Genomic DNA, 20,653 nt, shown 5'->3' with positions numbered 1-20,653 from the left:
AAATAATGGGCAACATGAAATGTTTTCATAAGTAAGATTAAATATTTATTAAATAAAGTATTCATGAAGATGAATGAGGCAGCCCAGTAGTCAGATGTGAAGTCCACCCAGGATCTGTCATAGAACTCAAGAATTGACCCTTACATAAGAGTTAGGGTTTTGGAATTCACACTGGATGCAAAATTACAAAAATTTGCTGTTGAAATGCAAACTACTTATTTTTGTGTTGCTATAAAATATAATATTAGAATTATTTATTGTAAATTATGGATAACTGCAAGCTGTAGGAAAACCTGCCTAATGATTAGGAATACATCTATTTGAACACATCTGGAGATGGCGAAGTTTATAATCCTAAAAAATTCAGTTCATTTTCCCAATACTTGAAGCCAAAGGTTAGGATTTTATAGAAAATATAAATAAATAGTATTCCTCAACCCAAAGATCTCAGTATGCTTTTCTCTGAAGTTTGAGTATCTAGTCAGATTCAGTAAAGATTGTACTTCAATTTAGGTTAAAAATAATGGAAGGAAGAAAAGGCAGGAAGGGAGGGAAGAAGAAAGCATTCTTTTTTTATGTTAAAATAGGTGATGTTCTGAGGTGTTGGTATATTCTATTTATTGAATTGGGTGGGCTTTCACAGGTGTGCTTAATTTACAATAATATATTGAGGTATCTCTTTATGATTTGTGCATTTTTTTTTGTATTCGTACCATACTTTGAACATAAAAGGACCTCTGTGGAATTTAAATTGTTGAAGTTCAGAGATCACATTGCCAGTCAAAGTCAAGTCGATGAGGTAGATCTTCTGTATAATTCAGTAGATGTGAAAAGTACCATGACCTCAAAAATTATTAAGTCTCATTTTTACTCTTCGAGATTCATAGATGAAAAGCCCAACATGAATAAGATAATGAGTCTATAAAGCTTCTCTGGTGGCTTAATGAATTCAAGGAGAGAAAGGACATTTCACAGTTACTATTACTAAAATATTAATGCTTATACTTAATCAAGAACAGCAGCTTTTCCCCCATAGTTTCCAATTCCTATCGATTATATTGATGAGGTGCTGACTTTCCATCATGACTGGATACAACGTGTCTATATTGTTGCCCAAATGTATTCACTTCTTGACTCTGAATAAACATGGAAGGATATTAAAATGAAGGCTACAATATGGGAATGAAGGCTACTGTACTTACAGATATGCAGATAGAATAGAGCTACAAAAGTCCACATAGAAAATTTGGATATGAAGTAATAACTATAATTACGAACTTGATGCTTCTTGTGAAAGGCTTTATGAATTTTCATTTTATCTCCTTTCAGAACCACTTAGCTTAAATATAATTTAGATTACAGCCAGCTATGATGTATCATAGCCATTTTCAGGGGCATATATCTAGCACACTTTTAATGGAGGGCAGGGGAGAAATTATTTTCTTCATAATTTACAGTGACTTGTACCAAGAATCTGCTTGGATAATCCAACAGGCTACTTGTGCTGTGAACTTAAGTAACTAATAGCTGAGTGTCATAATCTTACTAAGGCAGTTAGGATCATTTAACCTTTTTTTACAGAGTTATAAATTGAGAGTTCTGGAAGACAAGTAACATTACAGCTCCCAAAACAAAGCTGCTTCTTCTATGGTCTACTCCTTGGCACCTCCTTCTGCATATTTTCTGTTAGGTAATGGCATATTTAGCTTCTTAATCTGTAGGTTTGAATCCCAGACACATCTTTGGTTCTTTCTTCCTCAAACTGCTTATTTCAGTTGTATAAAAATTATGAATAAAAAATAAAGCCACATAAAAATGAAAACAAATCACAGATACATTAGGGAAAAGAACACAGATCTTAGAATGGGAAAAGCCTTTTCAAGCATAACATGAAATATTATAAATTAAAAGACTATACAATTTTTTACTATAAAAATTAAAATGTAGGGGGTTGCCTGGGTGGCTCAGTCAGTTAAACCCTCCATCAGGTTCTGGGCTCAGTGCAGAGTCTGCTTATTCTTCTCTCCCTCTCCACTCAAATAAATGAACAAATTAAATAAATAAAATCTAAACAAAATGTAAAAAAAAAAAAGAAAATGAATATTTTTTTGTATAGCAAAAATATCATATAAAAGTCAAGACAGAGATAAACCAGGACAATATTACTAAAAAGTAAAGAACTAATTTTACTAATAAAAAAAAAAACCTCAAAATCAATTAAAAGTAAAATTCTGATAAAAATAGTCAAAAGATATATACTAGACTTATGGGAATAGGAGATATATGTTGACAATTTATATATTTATATAGACAATATAGCCAACAGAAGTGCTTGGTATCACAAGTAAAGAAAGACAATGAGACCTCAGGTTTCATCTATCATATGGAATTAACTGGCAATACAGTTTTGGGGAAAGTGAGGGGGAATAAGCCTTACTACTTAAAGTATAATTTGTTAACATTTTAAAATTAGATTAAAATATTGTTGTTGTGGGGTGCCTGGGTGGTTCTGTCTGTTAAGGCTCCAACTCTTGATTTCAGCTCAGGTCATGAGTTTGACCCCTGTGTCCAGCTACTTAAGATTCTCTCTCCCTGTCCCTCTGCCTCTCCCCCAAGCCCCTCCCCCCACAAAATAAATGTTGATGTTGTTTTTGTCCCAATAAACAATTCTAGAGTATCCAAAGGAAAAGATTTATCTAAGAGACAGTCATTATCACAAACAACAAACATGTTATGATAATAGAGAAAAGGTGACAACTACCCAAGTGTCTAATAGTGCAAAGTGAAAAGACACAAAATGAAACACCTCTTACCAAGATTTACAAAGCTGTGTATTCTGCACCTGCTCATTGCTTCTGCTTTATGCCACTGTCCACTCATTAACCACTGTCCGTTGAAACTTTATGTCTGTTTATTTATTTATGTATTTATGTATGTGTGTATGTATGTATTTCCTTTTATTTCGCCAGAGATATTTTCTCATTCAATCCAACCCTCTCGTCTCTGCCTAGTAAATTCAATTTCATTTAGCTCTCACTACCCTCTATCCTATGCCTGCCTTTTCTGAGCATCCGTAGTTGCTTAGGAATGCTCATTCCCATTGTTCTTCCATATATTTCTCTGTTGTATTTCCAGTTTAATCCAAGCAAATCTGTATCTGAATTTTCTTGGGTTTTATCCCTAGCGGTTGTTGTGACTAACACCTTTTAGGTATTTAATAAATGCTCACTGAATTAACTTTGTGAATTATTTTGTGTCTATACGATAGACTATAATTCATCCATTATAATTATGTCATAAAGTATTTGGTGACTTAAATGATAGTTCATGACTTAGAGATAACCAAAAGCAATAATCCTTTTACCTAGTACTAGTACCTAGTACTTAATTTTTTCATTTAGTCATAGTGGACACGATGTCACATTGGTTTCAGGTGTACAGCATAGTCATTCCACAATTCTTCATGTTAGGCAATACTCACCAGTGTAGTCCCCATCTGTCACCATACAATATGTTACGATACTATTGACTATATTCCCTATGTTGTACCCTTCACCCCCATGACATACATTACCTAACAATAAGCCTGTAATTCCCACTCCCCTTTGCCCATTTGGCTCACACCTCCACCCTCTTTTCATCTGGTAAACACCAATCTGTTCTCTTTATTTATAGATCTGGTTTTGGCCTGTTTTGTTTGTTTTATATTTTAGATTCTCAATATAAGTGAAATCATAAGGTATTCATCTTTCTCTGCATGAGTTCACTTAGCATAATACCCTCTAGATCCATCCATGTTGGTCTAAATCGCAAGAGCTTGTTCTTTTTTATGGCTGAGTAATATTTCATGGTGTGTGTGTGTGTGTGTGTGTGTGTGTGTGTGACATCTTCTTTGTCATTTTATCCATTGATAGACTCTTAGGTGGCTTCCATATCGTGGCTATTGTAAATATTGCTGCAGTAAAAAAAGAGATACATATATCTTTTCAAATTACTGTTTCTGTTTTTTTTCTCCACATTCTTGCCAAGGCTGGTTATTTCTTTTCATTTTGATACTAACCATTCTGTCAGATACAGTGTGATAGCTCATTGTGGTATCGATACATATTTCCCTGATGATTAAAGATACTGAGCATCCTTTCATGTATCTGTATGTCTTCTTTGGAAAATTATCTATTCATGTTCTCTGCTCATTTTCCAACTGTATTATTTATGGATTTTTGGGTGTGTGTATGTGTTCAGTTATAGGAGTTACTCTTATATTTTTGTTCAGGAAGTTGCCTTTTTGTTTATTGATGGTTTCCTTCACTGTGAAAGAGCTGGGTTTGTTTTGTTTTGTTTTGTTTTATAGTCCCAATAGTTTATTTTTGGATTTGTTCCCTTTGCCTGAGAGAAATATCTAGGAAGATGTTCCTGAGGACACCATCAAGGAGATTGCTGCTCCCATTACCCTTAATTCTTATCTCTCAAAACCACTCTCCGCTTTGAGATTATAAGGCCTATCAGTAACTGTAACATTAGGATACCGCTATGTCAATGATTCCCAGAAGCTCACAACTTCCAGATATTTCATGATCACTTGGATTCCAATATATTTAAAGCTCTTAATACTACTCTTTTTTTTGTTTGTTTTTGAATACCATCTTCTTCCATTCTATAACTTCTTTAATCCTTACACTGTGCTCTTTAACAGCCAAAATCAATAATTAGTGAACTCCTAATTTTACTGTTCTTCTCTCTTCTTGCTCTAATAAAAACCTGCCTTTTCCTCAATTAACTGTTTTCTTGAAACCTTCTCAAGTTTATGTTCCTCCCATATCTCTCCTACTATTGGACCCAAAGTAAAAGAGATAAACTGCCTGTTTCCTCATTAGCATTTTGAGATTATTTTTCCTCCCTTCTCCCAGAAATCTTCAGCCCTGAATGTCATGTCACCAGATCCTACAATCTAATACCCCTTAGTCATATACTAACCTGAAGCCATACCCCATCAGACATTGAGGATTTTATCTCCTGTCTTTCTCCAATGTTAATTCTTTCCTATAGTCATAATCTAGACATTATAAAACTTGTGATACAATTTTTAAATAATTTTTAATTTAAGCCTAGTTGCCATTATTTGCAGGTGTATTCAATGATTCATACCTTATAAAATGCTCTCATCACAGTAAGTATAGTGACAAACTCTTCCAGCCAAAGTTGCTACAATATTATAGATTCTATTCCCTTTATGTGCTTTCATCCCCATGACTTGACTTATTTTAAAACTGGAAGTTTGTACCTCCTAATTCCCTTTGCCTGTTTCACCTATCCCCTCATCCCAGAAGGCAGTCACCTGTTTTTGTTCTCTGTATTTACAAGTCTGTTTCTGTTTGGTTTTTGTTGAATTTGTTGGAATTTTGATAGTTTCTTCATTTTTTAGATAAAACATATAAATAAATCTGTCTGATATATTTCATTTAGCATCGTGTCTATCCATGTTGTCACAAATGACAAATCTCATTATTTTTATGGCTGAGTAATATTCCACTATGTGTATATGCTACCTCTTCGTTAATCATCTGTTAATGAATACTTAGGTTGCTCTGTATCTTGGCTATTGTAAATAATGCTGCAATAAACATAAGAGGTATTTACATTTTTTTCCAATTATTAATTTCATTTTCTTTGGGTAAATACCCAGAAATAAAATTATTAATTTATATAATATTTTTAATTCTTGAGGTACTTCCCTACTGTTGTTTTATAGTGGCTTCTCCAATTAAAATTTTTATCATCAGTGCATGAAGATACCCTATTCTCCACATCCGTGGCAACTTTTGTTATTTCCTATCTTTTTTGATACTAGACATTGTGATTGGTATGAAGTATTATCTCTTTGTGATTTGAATTTGTGTTCCCTGGTGATTTGGTGATGTTGACCAAATTTGCATGTATCTGTTGGCCATCTGTAGGTCATCTTTAGAGAAATGTTCATTCAGGTTCTTTGACCATTTTTAATCAGATTATTTGTTTTGTTTCCTGTTGAGTTGGATGGATTTTTTATATTTATTATATATTAACTTTTATCAGATATATCATTTTCAAATATATTCCATTCAGTTGGCTGCCTTTTCATTTTGATGATTTTGTTTCACGATTTTTTTGATATATGAAAGCATTTATTATATTCAAAAGATAAATTTATATATTACACATGAAAAGCTTACAAAGCTCAACTTTGCAGGACAGCTTTGTACAATGTAAAGTTAAAATTACAATGAATGTACAACATTTCATAGTATAAGCTCCTATCTTAGAACAGGATAATGACCATTCTTTAGGATTAAAATAAGATTCAGTAGTAGTCATCTCTGTAGCTACAGAGAAATAGCACAGATACTTTTTTTTCCACTTTGATGTTATAAATTTCATCATAGACTAAAAAACTTTTTAGTTTGATGTAATCCCTGCCTGTTGATGCTTTTGTTTTCCTTACTGGAGGAGACAGATCTGGAAAAATGGTGCTAAGGCTGATGTCCACTAGTATACTAGGCTTTTGTCTAGGAGTTTTATGGTTTCATGTCCTACATTTAGGTCTTTACCCATTTTATTTTTGGATCTGGTGTAAGAAAGTGGTCCACATTCTCTCTTTGCATGTATTGGTGCAGTTTTCCCAATACCTTTTATTGAAGAGACTGTCTTTTTTCCATTGTATATTTTTGTTTTCTCTGTCATATAGGAGTAATTGCTTATATATGCATGGGTTTATGATGAGTCTGGCCTAAGGTTTATCAACTTTGTTTATCTCTTCAAAGCACAGCTCTTAGTTTTATTAGTTCTTTCTATTGCTTTTCTTTCTTTCTTTCTTTTTTTTTTTTGTTGTTGTTCTCTATTTCCACTCAGATCATTATTACTGTTCCTTCTAATAACTTTGAACTTAGTATCAGATTAGATTGTTTATTTGGCATTCTTTGTGTTTGTTAAGGTAGGACTGAAACAGTATAAACTTCCCTCATAGAATTACTTTTACTGCATCACAAAGATTTTTTGAACCACTGCTTCCCATTCTTACTTTTCTCCAGGTTTTTTTGTTTTTGTTTTGTTTTTTCCTTCTTGATCTCTTGATTGACCCATTGGCTGTTTAGAAGCACATTGTTCAGCCTCCACATATTTCTGCAGGTTTTTTTCCCCATTATTTTTTCTTGTGATTGATTTTTTTAGTTCATACTCTTGTGGTTGGAAAAAATGCTTGGTACAATTTCAGTCTTCTTAAATTTGTTGAGACTTGTTTGTGACCTAATACATGATTAATCCTAGAAAATATTCCATGTACACTTGAAGTGTATTTAGTTGTTTTCGGATGGAATGTCCTGTATGTATCTGTTAAGTCTAACTGGTCTAACGTGTCATTGTAACCCTACCTTTTCATACTGCTTTTCTGTCTGGATGAAATTACCATTAGCATAAGAGGAGGGTCAAAGTCCCCTACTGCTGTTGGATTAATGTCAACCTTTTCCTTTATATTTGTAAATATTTGCTTATTACATTTATATTTCCGTGTTCCTCTGCTATGTGCATGGATATTTACAGTTGTTCTACTCTCTTGTTGAGTTGTTCCTTTTATCATTATGTAATACTCCTCCTTGTCTTTTTCAGTCTTTGTTTTAAAGTGTAACTTTTCTGATATAAGCATTACTACGCCGGGTTATTTTTCCCTCATTTGCATGGACTATCTTTTTCCATCTCTTCACTTTCAGCCTGTATGTTTCTTTAGTTCTGAAGTGAGTTTCTTGCAGACAGCATATAGATTTTTTTTTAATCCTTTTATTCACCTTATGCTTTTAAATGGAGCATTTATTCCACTTACATTTAAAGTGATTTCTGATAGGTATGTACCTATTGACATTTTGTCAATTGTTTTCTAGTTGTGTTTGTAGTTCTCCATTTCTTTTTCCTTTAGCTCTCTTCCCTTATGATTTGATGACTTTCTTTAGTGTTATACTTGGATTCCTTTCTCTCTACTTTTTGTGCACTATTATAGGTTTTTGGTTTTTGGTTACCTTGAAGCTCATATATAACATCCTATGTATATAGCTGTCTATAATAAGTCAATAGTAGCTTAAGTTCAAACACATTCTAAAATACTTCATTTTTACTCCTCCCTCCACATTGTGTGTGTGTGTGTGTGTATGTATATATATATGTATATATATATATATATGAATGATATAATATTTTCTTTTTATTTTGTGTATCCCTTGACTAGTTTCTGCAGATAAAGTTGATTTTACTACCATTATCTTTTAAACTTCTTGCTAGCTTCATTAGTGATACATCTACTACCTTTACCATATGTTTGCTTTTTGTTAGTGTTTTTTATTTTTCCTTTTGTAATTTTCTTTCTTCTAGTTATTCTAGCCTTTTTCACTTAAAGAAGTGTCTAGTATTTCCTGTAAGCCTGGCTTAGTGGTGACGAACCCCTTTAACTTTTGTTTCTCTTAGTAACTTTTTAGCTCTCCTTTTTTTCTGAATGATAGCATGACTGGCTAAGGTGTTCTTGGAGGTACCTTTTTTTCTTTTTAGCACTTTCAATATATCATGCCATCCTTTCTGGCCTGCAAAGTTTTTGCAGAAAAATGGACTTATGTTTACCTACTACACAACTGTTCCTTTTCTCATATTGCTTTTAAGATCCTCTCTTTATGTTTAGTTTTGCCATTTTAGTTATTTTATGGCTTGGTGTGGGCCTCCTTCAGTTCAGTTTTCTTGGAGCCCTTCCTGGACCTGCGTATCTTTTTTCATTCTTCAGGTTAGGGAACATATCAGCTATTCTTTTTTTCAAATAAGGTTTTTGTCCCTTTCTCTCTCCCAGGATTCCTGTATTGAAAATGTTAGTATGCTTAATGTCGCTAGAGAGGTTGCTTAACATATGCTTGTTTTTAAAAAATTCTTTTTTTCTTTCTGCAGTTCAGCTTAGTTGCTCTCTGCTAGACTTATTCCAGATCACTGATCCATTTTACTGAATTCTCTACTCTGTCACTGATTCCCCTCTGAGGTATTTTTCATTTTAAGTACTGTATTCTTTTTTAAAAAAATTATTTATTTGAGTGAGGGAGAGCGAGCATAACAGATAGGAAGGGTGGAGGGAGCAGCAGACTCTCTGCTGAGCAGGAGCCCCATGTGGGACTCGATCCCAGGAGCCTGGGATCATGACCTGAGAAGAACACACACGTTTATAACCAACTGAGCCACTCAGGTGTCACTCATTTTAGATATTATATTCTTAATGTCTGAGTGGTTCATTTTAATATTTTCTTTCTCTTTGTTGAAGTTCTCACTGAGTCGATCTACTCTTCCCTCAAGTCTGATGAGCACCTTCATGACCATTAACTTCAACTCTTGATCAAGTAGATTGCCTGTCTGTTTTGTTTATCTCTTTTTTTCTGGGAAATTGTCTTATTTTTTTCATTTGGAACATAGTTTTTGGTCTCTTCATTTTGTCTGACTCCTTGTGTTTCTTTGGGGTTAGGTAAGTTGCCTACACATTCCATTCTCAAAGGAGTGGCCTTACATAGAAAGTATTTTCTGTTCCACAACTAAGTGAAACAATACGGTAATTGACTTTTTCTGCTTATTTCACCCACGTAAACAATGAATCTTGGACGGTACATCAAAAACTTTATGGTGACTAACATAAAATAATAATAATAATATTATTAATAATAATAATAAAAATATCTTGTAGTACCCAATAGCACAGTCTCTTCCTATTAGGGGAACCAAGTACTCCAGGCATGCCCTCTGTTACTTGTGTGTACCCTCCTGTTGTGGCTGGACTGCAAGTGATATGCATACACTAGTGACCACAACTTGTCCCTAGAATGGCTGGCTGAGAGGCTCAACTTCAGCTTGCAGTGAGCTGGTGGGTGAGGTACCTCCCTTTCCCCAGAGCTGAACCTGTGTTGGAGAGGGCAGATCTCAGCTGGAGCTGCCTGTCAGAGCTGACAAAGTGTAGTTACTCTGGGGGAAGACAGGTCCTGACTGGGGTGGGAGCCATTTTGGAGGTACACCTGCAAGGACAGGTCCACAGGTCCATTTTTCCATGCTAGATGGAAAAAACCAAAACAGGCTCTTGCAAGCATCTGACTGGCTAGGTTGAAGGCGGGTGGGGGGGGGCAAGAAAAAATGGCACTGTCAGCATTTGCATTCCAGCAAAAGCTTGTACAGGCCCCAGCCCTCTGGTACACATCCTAAAATGAGTTAGTGGATCTTCACGCATAACTCTGGCACTTTTCAAACTTCACTTACTTGCCTCTGTATATTTTGCTTCTCTTCTTGTTAGTATGGGATGATTTTTTTGTGTTCCTACCTGAGGTCATGCATCCCACTCAGGCAGCACATACAGCCCCTTTTAACTTTGCACTTCAGCATCTCTCCTTTCTCTTTTGCATCTTTTTTTTTTCCTCTCTCACCAGATAATTCCAATTTTCTTGGTAAAAACTATCGTTTCACTCACCTGAAAAATCCTTCTATTGATCCCGTAATCATTTCCAGCTACCATTCGGTTTCTCTGCTCTACTTGACAGCAAAATCCTTTCCAAAAGGTGCCCATTTCATTTCTCTAATTCTACCTTCCCTTATCATTTGATTTCATTTTAATTAGGTTTTCTTCACATCACTTCATGAAGCAGTTCTTATAAGGTGATCAATAGCTTGGTTGAAAATGAAACATGTTTCCAAGCCTGGGCATCTTTGAAAGGAAAAGGGAGCACAAATGATTATGACACTGAGAAACTGGGCGCAGAGCAGGACTATCTCAGGTAACTGCACATGTGGTCACCCTACCAATGATTACAAGGTTTCTAAACAGTTGTCTAACCTAGAAGGGAACCGAGGGGAAGGGAAGGGGAAGGATCTTTTGTAGCACTGAAAACAGTTTTTTAGTACTTCATGCGTGAAATACTTTATTCTCTTGGCTTCTAGTTCACCACACATGTTGGTTTCCCTCTTCCTTCATGTACTGATGTTTTCAGGCTCTTTATCAGATTTGTTCCCTCATCAGCACAGCCTCTAAATTGTGGAATTTGCTAGTGCTTATCCCTTAATTCTCATTTGTTCTCTTTTTTTTTTTCTCTACTATATTCACCCATTTGATTGTCAATTAAGTATTGTCGATTATACAGTTTGTCCTCTGATGGTTCCACTGAACTCCATCCAGACTCATCTCTTCCACTGCCTACTCACTGTCAACATTTGGATGTGTAAAGGACCTCTTAAACTTAACATAAATGGTAACTTTTTCCTCCCAAAGCCTTGGAGCCATTCTTAATTGAATTTTCTCTTACATGTGCCCTAAGGCACTTCTTTCACCTGTATTGCCACCACCCTGGTTCAAGCCTTCATTTTCTCTCACCTGGATTATTGTAACAGTTTCTTTACTGATTTCCTCATTTATTCCCTCAAGCCATCTCACCATCCCCTACATACGTAATCCATTCTCAACACAGCATACAAGGGGAACATTGGACTTTACCAATCAGGATGTGCTGATCCTCTGTTCAGTAACTCTGCAGTGGCAAATGGTTATACTCAGTTGAAATAGTGCAAGTCCTTTAGTAACCATAAATCCCTACATTATTATACTCAACTTCATCTCCTACTCTTTCCTTTCTTCCTTATTCTGCTTCTGCCACACTGGCTTTCCTGCTCTTCTTAGACATGCTTGGCATTCACCTGATTCCTGGAATGTTCTTCTCCAAAATTTATGTGTGATTATCTCCCTTATCTTTTTATTTTTCTCTATATTACCAATGAATTTATTTTTCATTAAAAATATTTTCAGCAAAAACACACATAGCTATTAATTTTTATTACAGTTTGTGGAGTTATTATCTACCTCCTTGAGGGTACAGTATTTACATAAATCATTTGGAACTCTTCTGTTAAGAAGACTTGCTTACTCTCTTCACTCAATATTTATTGATATCAGTATGAGCTCATGGAGATTTATTGCATACTTTGGGTTATAATCCAGTACTACTTTATATTGTTGCTCAAATTGTCTCTGCTCTGCCAGGCCATGTGTGTGTGTGTGTGTGTGTGTGTGTGTGTGCATGTGTTTAACCTTTTCAAAAAAGCCTTTTAAAATATTCCCTTGATAGCAGTGCTTCCCTACTGACTTATTTTAAATTATAACATCTCCCCACCATCTACTGTTGCTTCTCTTTCTCCTACATTGCTTTAGATTCTTCATAGCACTTATCACTTCATGGCACTTACTGGACTACTATCTGTTTATTTGTTTATTATATCTACTTTATCTGTTTATTTATCATACACATATGCATACACACAAACACACACACACACACCACACACACTGGATGTCTACTTGCACTGGAATGTGAACTCCAGAAGGATAAGGATTGTTACCTGCTTTTTCTATTGCTTTTTCCTCATCTCAAAGAATAGTACCTAAAACATAATAGATATTCAAATATGTGTTAAATGAATATATGAATTGCTGATCTAGCCCACAATGGAGTGTACTAAATGTAACCATAATAAGGATGAGTACTACCACTGCTGGGCACTGTTCAAGTGATTTTTATATTTTTAATCTCATATGCATAGAGAGGAGTCAGTAAGGATATGCATAAAATTGTTAATAAAAGTTACCTTTGAGTGAGGAGATTATAGAAGATGGTTTTGTTTTTGCTGATCTCTCTTTTCTAAATGTTTGTCTGTAAAATGTATGTTATTACTATAATAAAAAAAGATAAATAGGAGATTGTCCTTCTTTTTGCACTCTATTTTATTTATTTTTCTTGTAGTTAGGCTCTTAGACAGAGACAAAGTGTGATTTAGGAAAAAGACATTTCAAAAATAACTTTTCACAAACAGCGGGTATTTTTTATCCTGGCTTTTAATATATATCAGGTTTGCTTACTATATTTTAAACACTTGTGAGTCTTTAAGAGAAAAAAGTAAACAAAAAATTCTCTTCATAGAACTTTCAACCATACAGTAAGTAAAACCTACTTAAGAAGGCATTTCTAGCTTACACAAGGCAAGAAAAACTGAATTCATTGTTTCTCTGATTTCAGTACTGAAATGAAGTCATTAAAGAGTCCAAAAACTGAAAAGCATCAAACCAAAACCTCTAGTCCCCCAAATACCCAGTAAAGCCATACTCATGAAAAAAAAAAAATAAATAAATAACTCATCTATTCCCTGAAATGAAGTAACAATTTAAAAAACAAAGCGAAAATATAATCTCACACACTAAAATATACTTAGTCTATTTTAAAGTAGGCTTATAGACTCAAGTTTTGCTTATAATGTGACTTTGCAAGAATCCAAGCTAATTGAATTTGGAAAGTGTCAAGCACTATTTATAAGCAAAACCAAATGCTGTGAGCTTTTTGAAGCTCAAATGCAGTTTAAGCTTGAGTGAACTCAGTTTATAAATTCAGATTTTTTACTTTCTGAATAAAATGCATATAGGGGTAACATGCTTTCTTCAGCAACTAATTGGGAGTTTATATCTATACATTCTTTTCTGTCTTTTGTGGTTTTTTTTTTCATTTTGTTTGAAAATTAAAGAAATGCTTTTGTAAGCTTGAAATACAGTTTTGAAGGTGAAGGCATTCAGAATATCACCCCAAAATATGCTCCTTTGCCACGCGGACTGTTTTGAACTAGAGGAAATCAAGACCCACCAGACTAAGAAAGAACTTTGACTCTCAAAATACCTAAAATAATTGAGATAGTGGGCCTCACCCAGAAAGAGAGCTAGTTAAAAACCTTTTTAACCTGAATGACCTGTATCTTTGGAAGGAGAAATACCAGTAACCAAACATCTGCTCTTGGGATGGTATGTGAATTACCCTCTTCCCATTTAAAGGCTGGGTCCTGTCCCATTCCTTAGCTCGAGATGGCATATAAGCCTCAGTTGCTTAGCTTCTTACTGAGTCATATTTTCATAGGGTCCCTGTGCATGTCATTAAAATTTCTTTTTTCCCTGTGAATCTGTCTTAGGTTTGTTTGATTTTTAGACCACTCAAAGAACCTAGAAGGGTAGAAGGAAATCTATCTTCCTTCCTTCCTTCCTTCCTTCCTTCCTTCCTTCCTTCCTTCCTTCCTTTCTTTCTTACTTTTTTTTAGAGATTTTGTTTATTTATTTGACAGACAGAGATCACAAGTAGCCAGAGATGGGGGCAGAGAGACAGAGAGAGTGGGGAAGCAGGCTCCCTGCTGATCAGAGAGCCCGATGCGGATCCCAGGACCCTGAGATCATGACCTGAGCCAAAGGCAGAGGCTTAACCCACTGAGCCACCCAGGCGTCCCAAAGGAAATTTTTTCTAACCAATAAAGGTAAGGGATGGAAAAAAGGCAGTGAAGATGGCTCAGTTTGTCTCCTATCAGTTAAAAAAAAAAAATGCTAGGAATGTAAATGGGAGTTTAAAACACTTTGACACATTTCTCTTGAGAATTACTTCAGGCTAGAACTTCTAGAATAGATAATGCAACCTGGTTTTTAATCTCTCAAAATTGTACTATAAAGTGTCACTATCAGGAATCAAAATGGGTTAAGCACATTTAAAGTGTCTCATTTCCAGTTGCAAAAGTTTCACCTTCATATAATGAGCAGCCAGGACCCTGGACCTGTGGCTGCAAAGAGCAAAGGCTTAATAATAGTACACAAACCATGATGGGAGAACAAGATAACAGTATGAGCAGAAACCTGTAGGCTGACAGTATGAAACCAGATGAGTGGCTAGTATATCTAGAATCTTAGATGCCAATATTAATAATACAGAATGATAACACAAATCAGCTAGGAGTGAGATGACATTTGAAGAAAGCGCATAAAAAAAATACATTATGTCAGTGAATCTAGTAGAACTGCTGCTCTAGGGGTGCCTGGGTTAAGCCTCTGCCTTCGGCTCAGGTCATGATCTCAGGGTCCTGGGATCGAGCCCCACATCAGGCTCTATGCTCAGGAGGGAGCCTGCTCCCCCCTCCGCCGCCTTCCTCTCTGCCTGCTTGTGATCTCTGTCTGTCAGGAAATAAATAAAATATTAAAAAAAAATACTGCTGCTCTAAACTCCTTGGACAGCAGTTCATGTAAATGTCAGTAAAGACTGCCACAGGAGTAGGATACTTAGAATGCCGGTCCTTTTTAACAAGGCTGAGGCACAACACGGATACCCCAACAAGGTCAAGAAGTGGTGAGAATGCCAACTCAGGGCTTACTTTCTTTTCTTTCCAGATTTCATGGATTCAGTCCCCTGGTCCTATATATTCACCTGTCCTCAAGCACACTTCATCTTCATAGTACTGGTTTATTTGATGTATTTCTTCTAATACATGCCCTGCCCCTTCCTTCACGTTCCATTCTTTGGCACAGTGAGAAAGATGTCTCACTCCTTCTCTTCTATTTATGGTCTCTTCTCTGTTGTTCCATCCGTGATCTCAGTATCCAGCCTCAGTATCCATTTCTGTCACCCACTGAACTGTGGTATGTCCTGACCTCTGCCCCATATCTTTGGGACCAACGTCTTGCCAATACTATATGGTGTAGAGCATTCACACAAAACTAGGAATCCATTCTAACTCAGGCATGAACTCATAAGTATGGTGGAGTTAACAACTGATCAGACAGTCCTTTATTAATTGGGAACTACAGTCTCCTAGTTGGTCAGTTAAGAATTTTTTTCTCTGTGGTTCATTAAAGAATGCCAAGAAGCATAAATTCCAAGTTGCCTATGGCAGTGAGCAAGTCACTGCATCCTTGGATTGATTACTTCTGCCTTACCAGTTTCATAATAATTAGTTTTTCATTCATGCTTCCTGAGATAAGTTCCTACAGTATATTTATCTATATAATGAAGGTTGTTTCGGGCTCTGGTTTACAGAGGGACTCTCATTATGATGGTTTTCATTTTATGCTCCCTGAGCTGGAATAAAAATTGGAAGCAGCTTTTCTCAGAATGTTACATAGAATACAACTTTCTCAAGATAGTATTTTTTTAAGTTTTATTCCAAAATAAATTTGGAAACCACTACATCTTATCGTATATTTAAGTTTCAGAAAGTTTTACACTTAAATTTGCCTCTTTGATTTAATCCATCATTTCCGCAGCTTTTTGGACAAACAGTTTTAAAAGGCAATAACCATTGACGAACAGCTTTTGAACTGTTTGAACAATAACATTGACAGCCACTAGAAAACAAACAAACAAAAACAAAAAATGAAAAACAATTCCATGAAATCTATCATAATAAATGCTGTGATTAATTTCTTAGTACTAAGATACCACTGGGATATCTCTGAAATCATAGATTATACTCAGAAAATACATGCCCTTCATAGGAGACTTACGTCTTTTGGAGTCAATTTCTATGTAAGCACTCAAGCAAGGACCTTGAAGGAAACTACCTGATGGGAAAGTTTAATTGCATCCAAGCAAGTATAATCCAGCTTCTCAGCCTGCTTCCCTGTCTGCCTGCCTTCTTTCTTTCATTATCTCCTTCCTTCTGTTATTTACTCTCCCCTCCCCATTTCTCCCCTTCCTTTTTTCTTTCTTCTCTTTCTTCTTTCTTAGAAGACTTTCTTAAAGAGGAAGGTAATGAATGCACAAAATACATAAAAATGCTATCAGAGAATGTATCATATCAAAACTGAAATTTATGTATCAAGGTGATAGGACTTTTAGGAAGTGTTTGCTGTTCCCTCGATTAGGAATTTTGAGACTTCTATTAAACCATTTCAATTCATAAATTGATGTAGATTGGGAAAAAATATTTCCTACTTTTTTTTTCTCTTATAACTATTTTTTATAATTCTCTTTTTCTTATAATTCTTTTTTTCTCTTATAACTTTATTTTTTATAATAACATTTTCAAACATTCAAAAATAATTATATAATGAATAACAATATATCCAAAACTGGATTTAACAGTTGTTAACTTTGGCATGTTTTCTTCATCTACTGTTTGCTAAAGTAATTTTATAGTGAGTTAAAAAATCATAACATTCACCTTATGTACTTCAGCATGGGATCATAAGAAATAATGACTTTATGTTAAGTACTACTTACTACCTTTATCATACAGACCAATAATTCCCTGATACCATCTAATATTTATGCCGTATTCGATTTCATGTAAAATCTCTTGATCATATCCTATTATTGTTATAATTTTTGTTTCTTTTAAAAATACCTTCTTAGGACTATTACAGAGTTTTGAAGAGACCCAACTAGTTGTCTAATAAAATGTCTTACATTTTGGATTTTTCACATTGTTTCTTGATGCCATTGAAGGTGTTCTTCTAACCATTGTATTGTGCGTAAGTCAGAAAGTCAATGTTTTTTGATACAATTTTTTGCAGAGTCTCTTAAAACATTTTTATTTCTTGGTGTCAATTTTAACTTGTTTATTTCTAACTTTATTTGAGTTCTCTTTCTATTTTGATAACTCTGGCTGAACATTTATCAATTTTGTTTATATTTTCAAAGAACCAGGTCTTAGTTTTATTGATCTTTCCCATTGTTTCCTTAATACATTTTATGATCTTTATTATTTCCTTCCTTCTCCCAACATTGGATTTTGTTCTTTTTTTTTTTTAACTAGTTCCTTTAGGTAAAAGTTATATAATATTTTGAGATTTTTTTTCCTTATTTTTGAGGTAGATTTATATCTATAAATTTTCCATTTAGAATTGCTTTCGCCACATTCCAAAGACTTGGAAACTTTGTGTTTCCATTTTTAGTTGGTCTCTAGAGATTTTTAATTTCCACTTTGATTTTTTCCATGGCCCATTTGTTTTGGGCCAAGAAAAACAAACATTTGTTTGTCTGTTTTGCCTCCATTTGTTTGTTTTGTTCATGGCTTTTTCTTAAAATTGATTTCTATTTTCATACCCTTGTGGCAAGAGAATATGCTTTATGATTTCAATAATTTAAAATGTGATGTATCTTGGAGAATAGTCCAAGGGAACTTGAAAAGGATGTGTATTAGGGTAATTTGGGGTGGAATGTTTTGTATATACCTTTTTCGTCTATCTGGTCTAATGTGTAATTCAGTGCTATTGTTTACTTACTGATTTTTTATCTAGATGATTTATCCATTATATAAATGGGGTGTTTAAAGTCCCTACTATTATTGCATTACTGTCAATTTCTTCCTTTATTAACTGTTAATATTTACTTTATATATTTAGATCCTTCTGTGTTGAGTGCACAGATATTTACAATTGTTATATCATCTTGTTGGATTCATTATTCTATCATTACGTAGTACTCTTTGTCTCTTGTTACAGTTTTAGTTTTAAAGTCTATTGTTAACTCAGCCTTTTTCTTCTTCTTCCTTTTAGATGGGATATATTTTTCCATACCTTCACTCTCAGACTGTATGTGTCTTTAGTTCTGAAGTTAGTCTCTTGTGGAAAGCATATAGTTGGTTCTTGATTTTTGTTCTGTTTTTTTGTTGTTGTTGTTTGTTTGTTTGTTTTTATCTATTTAGCTACTCTGTGTCTTTTGATTGGAGCACTTATTCCATTTACATTAAAGTGATCATTGACACATATATACCTATTACCATTTTCTTAATTTTTTTTCTGGTTGTTCCTGTAGTTCTTCTCTGTTCTTCTCTTCTCACTTCCCTTGTGATAATATGATGACTTTCTTTAGTATCATGGTTAGGACCCTTTATCTTTATCTTTTGTGAATGTGTCATAGATTTTTGATTTGTGGTTACCATGAGGTTCATATTTTAAATGCTATGTGTATAACCGCGTGCGTGTGTGTGTGTGTGTGTATTAAGTTAATGGTCACTTAAGTATGAACAAATTCTAAAAGTACTATACTTTTAATATCCCCCTCCATATTTATGCATTTAATGCCATATTTTATATCATTTTACTTTGTGTATCCCTTAATGATTTTTTCTAGATATACTTGGTTTTACTATTATTGTCTTTAACCTTTATACTACATTTATAGCATGTTTGCTTTTATCAGTGAAATACTTTCTTTTCATAATTTTCTTCTACTTATAACATTTTATTTTCCACAAAGTCTCTTTAATGTTTGTTGCAAGGCTGATTTGGTGGTGATGAACTCCTTTAAGTTATGATTTTCTGTGAAATTACTACTCCCCTGTCTTGAAGGGGCAGCTTTGTGTAGGAATGTTCACCATATAGACTGCATGTACCTCGTTGCTTTGGGTGCCTGGTTAGAACAGGTGCAGTGTCTAGGTCCTGGGTAGCTCTGTGTTGCAGTCACCCTGGCAGGTTGCTGGTGCTGTTGGGGACTCCAGTGAGGCATCTCCATGGTAAGTTCCTCCAGCGCCTTGCTGGCAGGAAGTCTGGAGCTGAAGTGGGCAATGGGTGTGGTGTTCCTCACATAGCATTCCCTACCTAGACAGCTATGGCTCAAGCTAGCATGGGCTGGAAGTCCTGGCACACTCCACATTGGGGCCAACCTAGAGGGGTAGCTGAAGCACATGCCTGATGGGATATACCAAGCAAGGGGCCTCTTGGCAGGATGACTGAAGCAGGTACGGATCAGGGCACTCCATGCTTGGACCATGCTGGCAAGATAGTTGGAGTTGGAGTGGACACAGGCTGGGTTACTCCATTCAGTAGATGCTGTGGTAAGACAGTTGGCACTTGAATGGGCAGTGGCCACCTGTCTCCTAAGGAGCTGTGTTTCCAGATCTCCTAAGGACCTGGAAAGGTGGCTGGAGTTAGATTGGGCACAAATTAGGGATGTGGGCCACACGACGGCTCTGGGACAGCTGGAGCTAGAGATGACTAGGGGCCCAGGGCTCACTAGGTTGAGTACCTAGATTCTGCTTTGTCTGTGGTTTCATGTTGGGAGAACATCTTATCAGTGGCTCTGACCATGGGGACAGATCCAGCAGTTCCCCCACATGTGGGAATGTACAGCGAATAAGTGGATTCCCTTTAAAGTGTGGTTGTCCCTCAAATCAATTTTTTTCTGTGCCCCAGGGCAAGAAAACTGCACATGGGTCCCTCATTGATCTCCCTCCCTACTGCACCTTGTGACATCAGGAGCAGAATTCTGTTTCTCTATCTCCCTGGCCTTCTTTTTATCTTCCCTCTACCTTCTCTCATGCAGAAGCTGTTCACATCAACCCCCAGTTCTTCCTCAGGAGGCATTCCTCTATATGTAGGTGTGGGTTCTGTGTGGCTGGAAGAGAAGGTGAGTTCAGGTTCTTCCTCCACTGCCATCTTGGACCTCTAAAGCCCATTCGAATTTTGTATAAAAGGCCTTTTGGTACCTTTTGTGTCATGAGTTTCATAACTAATACACCTTTGAATCTCTTTCTTGAAAGCATTTGCAAAGATGTTACCTTTATCTGTGTTCTTGATGAAGAAGCAAGTACATGGCATTTGGCATTTTGGAACCTAAAATGTATGGGTATAGCCGGGTTTAACAGTTTCTTCCTTCATCGTTTAACTGTACTCAGCCTGAGGACCTCAGGCTTATTGATGGTCTGATTACCAGGCAAGGCATTTGTTATTGTGTTGACCTGAAAATAATACAACATACTCTACATTCTTATAAGCAGTATTTATCTAATTTCATCCTTTTTCTCAGTGTCACTATTTTCCTTCTTGGAACGGTCCCACTTATGT

This window comes from Lontra canadensis, unplaced genomic scaffold (genome assembly GCF_010015895.1).
Source record: "Lontra canadensis isolate GAN:19392208 unplaced genomic scaffold, GSC_riverotter_1.0 scaffold126, whole genome shotgun sequence".
NCBI lineage: Eukaryota > Metazoa > Chordata > Mammalia > Carnivora > Mustelidae > Lontra > Lontra canadensis.
The sequence above is the reverse complement of the archived record's forward strand: the minus strand, read 5'-3'. Positions refer to the sequence as shown.